Source organism: Lepus europaeus, chromosome 9, assembly GCF_033115175.1.
Source record: "Lepus europaeus isolate LE1 chromosome 9, mLepTim1.pri, whole genome shotgun sequence".
In the NCBI taxonomy this organism is placed as follows: Eukaryota; Metazoa; Chordata; class Mammalia; order Lagomorpha; family Leporidae; genus Lepus; species Lepus europaeus.
Genome location: NC_084835.1, coordinates 21,343,537 through 21,352,746, shown reverse-complemented (window position 1 = coordinate 21,352,746; position 9,210 = coordinate 21,343,537).

Sequence of the window (9,210 nt, the reverse complement as noted above, 5' to 3'; positions counted from 1 at the left end):
CCGGACCTGCAGACCGGGACTTTAACCCACTGCACCACAGCACTAGCCCCTGGACAGAACAAATTCATTACAGCAACTTTTCCCTTTCCAAGTGAGCTAAGACAATTTCAGCATCAGATTTCAAGATCACCCAAGCATGGGGAATAGCAAGATTCTGTCACGTGATTCAAAGACAGGAAAAGAGACTTCTGTCCACTCGGACCTCAGGACAGACGGTCAGTGGGTCACCTGCCCCGCAGATCCAAGAGTGAGGCCAGACCCATCCCTGGGAGATAGGGAAAATTATTTCATGATTGTCAGATTCTCTACAATCTAAGAAGGGTGAGCCATGAGGAAAATCTTCCTGAGATGCTGGCTGAAGAGGTCAGTTTGAAATCTGAGTGAGAACAAAGAAGGCAAAGGGATAGAGTGGGGTGGGCACAGGTGTGATGTGTAGACCTGGGCAGAAAGACAAGATTAGCACCGGGAAACTGGAAAGGCCGTGTGGACCACAAGTAGGGAAAGAAGAGACCCAGCCTCTACTGCATCCCATATGGGCACCAATTCAAATCCCGGCTGCTCCACTTCTGATCCAGTTCTCTGCTATGGCCCAGGAAAGCAGCAGCAGATGGCCCAGATCCTTGGACCGGTGCAATCATGTGGGCAACCTGGAAGAAGCTCCTGGCTCCTGGCGTCCAATCGGCCCAGCTCCAGCCATTTGGGCTGTGAACTAGTAGATGAAAAACCTTTCTCTCTGCCTCTCAAATAAGTGAATGAAAATCTTAAAAAAACAAAAAACAGGCCAAGCCATGGACATTTCATTGACAAGAACACAGGTGACAATGAGGCACACACAGAGATGTTCGCTGCTGTTAACCATTAGGGATGCCTAAGTCAAAACTTCCCTGTGATGTGGTTACATTCCTATCAGAATGACTGAAATAAAAAGTAGTAAAAAAAAAAAAATTCTGGCAAAGATGTAGAGTAGCTGGATCAGCCACACGCTGCTGTGGGGACATACAGTAACACAGCCACTCCAGAAAAGCGGAAGGCAGTTTGTTACAAAACTAAACAGGCCTACTGCACAACCAGCAGTTACACTTCTGAGACATTTCTCTAAAACCAAACATTTGAAACTGAATTGCAGCCTGCATGCGATAAGATCCCTAAAGGGCACTGACACCAAACTGCTTTCATGTGTGCGTACCCACGTAACCCACGCCGGTCATGGCACTGCCGGGACCTCGGAATGTCCCCCCGTGCTTCTTCCCAGGCAGCAGCCGCTCGCACAGACCTCCTTACGCCTTTATTTCGACCACTGCTGATTTTGACCATTCTCTTTTTGTTTTTTAAGATTTATTTATTTGAAAGATGGAGTTACAGACAGAAGGAGAGAAAGAGAGGTCTTCCATCTACTGATTCACTCCCCAAATGGTCGCAATGGCTGGAGCTGAGCTGTTCTGAAACCAGGAGCCGGGAGCTTCTTCTGGGTTTCCCACATAGGTGCATGGGACCAAGGACTTGGGCCATCCTCCGCTGCTTTCCCAGCCACGTTAGGGAGCTGAATTGGAAGTGGAGCAGCCAGGACACAAATCGGTGCCCATATGGGATGTGGTGCTGCAGGCCGCGGCTTTAACCCTTTGTGCCACAGTGACAGTGCCAATTTTGGCCATTCTTGAACTCATTATGAATGGGATCATTTGGTATATAGCAGAAGTAGTTTATTTTATTTTGCTGTACAGTATTCTAAAATATGAATGTATCACAATTTAGAGCTGGACAGAGAGATCTTTCATCCACTAGTTCACTCCCAAGATGGCCTCAATGGCCAGAGCTGAGCTGATCTGAAGCCAGGAGCCAGGAGCTTCTTCTGGATCTCCCATGTGGGTGCAGGGGCCCAAGCACTTGGGCCATCTTCCGCTGCTTTCCTAGGCACACCAGCAGAGCCGTGGATCAGAAATGGAGCACCCGGGACTGGAACAGGTGCCCATAGGGGATGCTGGCACTGCAGGCGGTGGCTTTACCCACTATGCCACAGGGCCAGCCCCTAGTAATATTCCTGAACATATTTTCCAGGTTTACGTGTGCTTGTTTCTTTTGGATATCTACCTAGAAGTAGGGAGAGCACATGTTTAGCTTTGCATACCGCCAGTGCTGTACCAATGTATCCTTACATCAGCAGGTGTATGAGTGTGCAAAGAATGAACACTCGGTGTTGTCAACTGCCGGGTTTGTTATTGTCGTAGTTATTGTTTTACTTCAGCCAACCTGGTGGTCTTTACAGCTACCTCACTGTGGGTTTCATTTGCTTTTCTCAAATGATCCAAGATACTGAGCAGTTTTCACAAGTGTGTTGGTTATTTGGAAATCCTTTGCTATGAAGTGCCTGATCAAGTCTTTTGCTTATTTAAAAAAAAAAAAAGTGGCAAAGAGTGTTAGCAAAGAGTGTTAGTGTGTGTTATACCTGGGTCCTATTTTCAAGAGAAGTCTCCTAGCTCTCGGCATCCTCCTGACCATACCTGATGGCGATTCTGTTTGAAAATGCATCTGCACTTCACCTTCCTAAGCCTGTTCGAGTCACTTACCATTCTCCAGCCCTCCAGTAGCTCTGCCTGGGTCTCAGGCTGGTGCCAGCCCACTGCCACTGCCCCAGTTCTGGGCCGGCCACAGAAGGAATAGGAAATGTCTGTCTCCTTTGTCCCTTTGTCCTCCACCTCCCTCTCTGGAGTGGTAAGATGTTCTTGTCCTCTGAAACTGAGGCAGGCTGGAAAGGGACAGCAACTGTAAACAGTGGATATGTGGCCATGTCACTCTGAATAAAGGATTCAAGTGCACCCAGCCATGGGCGCGCACACACACATACACACACGTGGTCGGCAAGTCTTCCTCACCACTTCTTACACTGTGGGAAACTTGTGCAAAAGACCCAGGCACGGGCTCAGCCTCCAAGAAGCTTACAGTCTAGCTGGAGAGAAAAGATGTAACACAGGGGACACGACACAATACAGTATCACATCCAATAGTACGTAAATAAGCTCAGAATCAAAGAGCTTTAAAGCCAGGCACCAAGGCCCGAAATGCTCACACGGACTGGACCTAGAAAGAATGTTCTCAGGGCACTTCCTTGAGATTCTCTCTCTCTCCTCCCACTTTGCAGCAGTGGGGGTTTTTTCATAGGTTGTTGCACACAGGAGAAACTTACTAGATAGTTACCGGCTCGGTGGAGGCTCGGGGAGATGGAGCAGATAGCCAACAGCCCTCTGGTCAGCTGAACTCCTACCACGTGCCAGGTGCACCGTAAGCCCCACCTACGCCTTACAACAATAATCCTATTGTATAGGCAGGAAAACGGAGGCTCAGACAAGGGGTAAAAACAACTTCCCAAGACCACACGACTGGCGTCTGATGAAGTTCAAGTGCAGGGCTGGTGGGCAGGAGGCGCACAGCCTGCTGGGAGATCCTGGCACTGCTGTTACTTGGACAGAATGAGTGGCTGCAACCCTGGTCACCTGTGAGGTCAGGGGTTAGAGCCAGGCCCTGGGGCGATGGATCTCTGGGGCAGGGCCCAGAAGAGTAGGGGGCCCTGGAGGCTCTGCCCCTGAGCGCTCTGCCAGACCTGGGGTGCCCTTCACGGGGACGCTTGACTGGCGGCTTCAAGCCAGGCAGCAGCAAGAGCGAGGCAAGTTAAATAAGAGAAACTGTAGCCGGGCTGCCTGCCAGCCCCTGTCCATGTCCCGTCTCCAAACTATAATCTGGGTCCATCACGTGTCCATCATGGCTGCAAGCTCACCTACACCCATGAAACTCCACTCCCCACCTCTGCCTTGCCCCCACCCCCAGGAATACGCTGGGGGTGACTTGTTCTAGGATTTCAGGGAGGGTGCCACTGCCATGTTGGTGACGACGGATGGTGGTGGCAGCGCCGCCCGCAGCTCTGTTTCTTCCGTCTCCTGCTCCGAGATCGAGAGTCGGACACAGGCTTTTTGACTTGGAGAGATCTGCTTGTGCTCAGAGCCCAGGTGGCCACACCGGGCTCCTTGCGTCTCCTCCCAGGAATAGGGCTTCCCCAGCACTCCGTTTAGCCCAGAAAGGAAAGGCCCAGGGGCAGGGGGCCACAGGGGTTTCAAACTTGCCCAGCCCGTGGAACCCCCGGTAGCGCCCCTGCCCCGTCTTTTGTCAGGACTCCGGCCCCTTTAGAGAGCCTGCAGGGAGCAGGTGTTTCTGGGAGCATCAGAGAGGGGTTCTCCTGAAGGGAAATGAGGGTGAGAAGGGAGCCTGGAGAGCAGAGAGGAGAGGGGGTGGGGACAGGGGCTGGGCAGGCCGGGAACAGCTTTCCTTCCCGTGCCCACCCGCGTGGTTCTCAGTGGCCTTGGGTGGGTCAGGTCTGCAAGGGGTGAAGGGACACAGGACTGTCAGCTGGAGGATTTGAACGCACATTGCAATGGCAGGACAATGGCCAGTGGTGCTTCGGGGAGAGCAGACCTCAACCATGAAGGCCGGAGGGGCAGGTGTGTGGCCTGGCAGCTGGTGCCTGCGTCCCGCATCAGAGCGCCTGGGCTGGAGTCCCGGCTGCACCCCTGGCTCCAGCTTCCTGCTAATGAGGACCCCGGGAGGCAGCAGGTGATGGCTCAAGCGCTTGGGTCCCTGCCACGCTTGTGGGGGTCTTGCTCCTGACTTTGGGCCCAGCCTGAGGTCCTTAGGGGTGTCTTAGAAATGAACCAGTGAATGAGAGGTCTGTCTGCTGTGGATTTGGGAGTGGAAGGGAGACTGCAGGGGCCTCGATCAGCCTGCATGTGAGCAAGTTGCCTTAAGGAGTGAGCCTGGTCTCGGGGCCGTTGCAGGAGGAGGGATGAACGATCCCAGTGTCTTCCCATCCTGGCATGTGGATAACGTGAAGTATGGACTGTAGGTTACCGCGGCTGCTAGTTACTGCCAGGTGTTCTGATTTTCATTGTGATTGAAAACCACATAGAAGTCTGTATTGTTGGAACCCACCTCTGTGCATGATTTTACCCTTTAAATATAAAACCTGAAACCAGACTCGGGATTGAGGAATAGCCAACAGACAGACAGACAGACAGGACTCGGCGAACAAACTGTAACTTTAATTTTCTAACCGGACTTCTGATGACTTCAGTTGGCACTCAAAAAAAATCAAGGAAACAGAAAACAACAAAATACTTCCCTGCCTACCCCCACAACAACAACAACAAGTCCCACAGAGGGAAAAGAAGACAGTAGCAGGACTAGAAATCTCAGAATACAGAAATGCATGGCAGTACAAGACCCCTCGGCGGCAAGCCCTAGTCTGCCGTCTCAGCCTCTGTGTCTTCGAGCAGAGCCCAGCCAATAGGAGTGCACTGGGGCCGCCCTCCACGCAGCGCAGGTGTGCTGGCGGGGGCAGGTGCGCCTCATCTAGCCTGGGACAGAGTTGAGTCCCACGTAGTTTCGGGAAGGCAGACACGCAGGAGAAAGAGAATGTAGCTTGTATAAAGCCCACAGTCGAGTTTGTTGTTACTGTCGGATCCCTTGGCCCTGGAAGACTGGAGACGAGAGAAAGGCAGACGCCTCCCCCGTGGACTCAGGCCCCCGCGTGCTGTGCTGGTAAGTGTTTAACAAGCGGCTTTGGGAAGGCTCACAGCCTGATGGGAGTGTTCACAGCCAGCCACGTACGTCCCTGGTGTAGACAGTCTCCCCACGGCCAGGTTCAAGCTGCCAACTGAGCCAGAGGCAGGCGGCCTGAGTCCGCCATGGGGTTTAGAGAGCCGTCATACCAGCATTGATTGTGACTGAATGTTTTCTTAATGTCTGTGGGTGAGAAAAGTGAGACGCGGAAAACCAGCAACTACCCTAGGTCACTGGTACTAACAGGTGGAGCGAGGTGTTTGGAGTAACTTAAGTTCATTGGTCTGCCCAGATCACTGGTTCTTGAAGCCTTCCAGTCTCAGGAATTTCCAAGTTCCAAAGTTCCCTGGAAGACATCTAAGAGTTTTTGTTTACGCTGATGACTAATGTTTCCTGTCCTGGAAGCTAAAAGGAGACCCTAAAAACAACCAGTACTCCACTTGAAATGATAATTTAACATGTAATACAATTTAACAGTAATAATTCAGTGGTTACATGTTTTTAAAAGAATTATTTATTTGAAAAGCAGAGTCGGAGAGAGAGAGACGTGTAGGCGTTGGTGTAAGAGACAGAGGGAGAGGGTGCCTGTATTGCCTGCGTGGCTTGGTGTGGGGTCCCTCCGTTGCGCTCTGGAGGGCTTCTGTGGCTGTGGCACGTGGCCGCAGGGCCTGCGGGTTGGGTTGCACAAGGCACCGGACTCTGAGTGGTGGCCAACCGTGCCCTGGCGTTGCCTTCGGGTGGTGGTCGTGGTCACTGGGCTCTCTGGGAGACGGGACCCTGGGAGGGGCGGTGGGAGTGCAGGTGCCAGGGCTGCAGGGTTGGGGCAGGGAGGGGGACATGGCCAGCGGCAGGGGAGCGCCCAAGCACGCCACAGCCAAGGGGAGCCAACTCCAGCCACAGGGAACTCCTGCTCTCTTTCTAGGCGGGATCCCCTGCCTGCCACCATTGCCCAGCCACAGGTCAGCGGTGCCCGGCAGCCTCCACGCCTGCCCAGGGCTGCTCCCCGCTGCTCGACGGGTCCCGGGACCAGGGGGTTCGGCGCCCCACACCGAGGCAGGGAGACAATCCGCTGATTCACTTCCTAAATGGTCGCAATGGCTGGAGCTGGGCAGATCCGAAGCCAGGAGCCAGAGCTCTTTCTCAGTCTCCCATATGGGTGCAGGAGCCCATATAGGAGCTATCTGCAGCTATCTGCTGCTGCTTTCCCAGGCCATAGCAGAGAGCTGGATCAGAAGTGGAGCAGCCGGGACTCGAACCAGTGCCCGTATGGGATGCCGACATTGCAGGCACCGGCTTTACCCCGCCATGCCACAGAGCAGGGCCACTACCGTTACATGCTGACATAAATAACATCCTCATGGAAATACTGATATTTTCCAAAATGAGAAAAATGTCACAAGCCTGGCATCCTATTCCCTTTTGGCAAACCTCCTTCCCAAAGTCAGCCGGATTCTAACTGCTTCCGCTCCAGCCTGGTGTGATGTGTTGCTCTGGCTGAAGTCTGGGAAGGAAAGCCGAGCACACACGCGCACACACACAGTTGGGAAGGGGTGATGGTAGGGACCCCTTGAATGGGTGTTGGGAACCCTCAGAGGCCCTGGGATCTCATTCTGAGAATTCCAGATAGATAATCGCTGCTCCCACTGTTGTAGGAATGGGTTTCCTGGTTTTTTATTCCAAGTCTTTGCACTGTTGGGAGTGGAGAATTTAAAGCAGAGGGATCAGCAAGGCACAGAAGTGAGAGAAAGGTAGGGGAGTTAGAACACAGTCAGGTGTGAGTGAGGGCATCCCCACGAGGGGGTGCTCCCCTGAGAGGGCCAGGGAGCTGCTCTGGGGAAAAGAGCATGGTCGCTCCCACGTGCAGTAGCCCCTTTATGGGGCGGGGGTGGGTGGGTGGTGGAGTCCTCCTTGAATACCTGAGGGAGGCGGAGTCTGGGTGGGCGGGGCCTGGGCCGGGTTTAGTGTGCGAGGCTTTCTGGGAGCTCCCTGGCACCACCACGTGGAGTTCAGCTTACAGGTGTTCATCAAGGCGTCCTTCCTCCCCAGTCCTGAGGGAGACACAGGTGCGTGGGGTGAAAGCAGGCGTCTGAATTGGCTCGGGTTGGGGTGGGACTAAGGTGCTGGGTGGAGACAGGAACTGAGGGAAAATCTTCCCACTCATTTCCCCCTGACTCCCTGCCTGTTCCCAGGATCACCTCTACGGAAGTCAAATGGCACCACAAATACAATGAAAACCTGAGTCGTTCCCCATCCCCCTCCCAGGCACCCAGTCCCACAAATGTTAGCCGCTCGCAGTGCCTCCTGCTGTAGACGCAGGGTCTCCCAGGAGGCTGCTGGGTTCACCCCGCGCCGCACCTGCACTCAGAGCCTGCCTTTGCTCTTCTACTGGCACTCTGGCCCAGGGGGCGTTTGTGTCCCGGCGTAAACCCACGCAGTGCTCCATGACCCACCGGTCACTCACAGCACAGCAAGCACCCCGTGATCGGCATCTCCTGCCACACAGGTGAACACGTGTGAGAGAAATCCCTAGAAGCAGAGCACGCCTCACGTGCTGACCGATGCTGACCGAGAGCCCTCCGTGGGCAGACTTCCGGTTTCCACCACCACCAGCAGTCGGTAGGTGTGGCCACCATGGACGGCCTCCCCGACTCTGCATCCGAACCAGAGCTGAAGCCAGGTGTGTGACTCCAGGACCCTGGATGTCCCCACCCAGCCTCAGATCGCAGAAGTGGCCCCTGGGGAGTTTGGACATCCCCCAGCCAATCAACAGGGATTCCTGAAAGGGGCTGGGCTGTGCTGGGCAGTGGGTTCTGCCCCACCACCCACCAGGCTCCAGCCCTGCAGTCCTCTGGCAGAGGCCCCTCCCCTTGCTGGTCCTTGATAGGGCGTGGGTGCCTTTGCCAGGTGCTCTGTCTCCAATCCCTGTCCCCTGTGTGTCTCTTGAACCCTCTGTCCCACTAGACCATGATGCTCTAGGCCAGGCAGGGTGCAAATAAGGCCCCTGGGACCTCTTGCAAATGCAGATTTCCATTCAGTAAGCGGGTGTGTGTGTAGGGAGGGGCGCCTGGGCGTCTGCATTTCTGGTCCTGCCAGGATCTGGCAATGATTTTTCCAACTCTGGCACCAACTAGGAGCACCTGGAGGGCTTGTTAAAGTGCAGACTCTGGCTCCAGCCCCTCTGGCTTGATAGGCCTGGGAGTGGGACTTAGGAGCGACCCTGATGCTGAGTGCCCACAGCGGGCTCCCTGATGAACACGACCCGCCTGGTGCTGGACAGAACACGCACCTGAGAGCTGCGTGAGGGGTGCAGAAGGGGACCCTCCCAGGGCAGCGGGAGCCTCTGTGTCACTTAAAGCTTTCAGACTGCCTATGAGAGAGGGCGGGGATGCACCCTTGACTGCCTGCCGCCTGCTTGTGGGCACAAAGGATGATTATCACTTTCTCCATTTCTGTCTGCCTCCCCACCAAGTTCACGCGACGATGAGCCCTGCTCAGTTCTTGGGGGTGCTGGGTTTACAGAACTACAATGGTCTAGTGAACAGCCTTGGCACCAGCCTGGGAGCCTCGGTGGCCGTGCCTGGGGCTCTCAGCCAGGAGAAAATACCC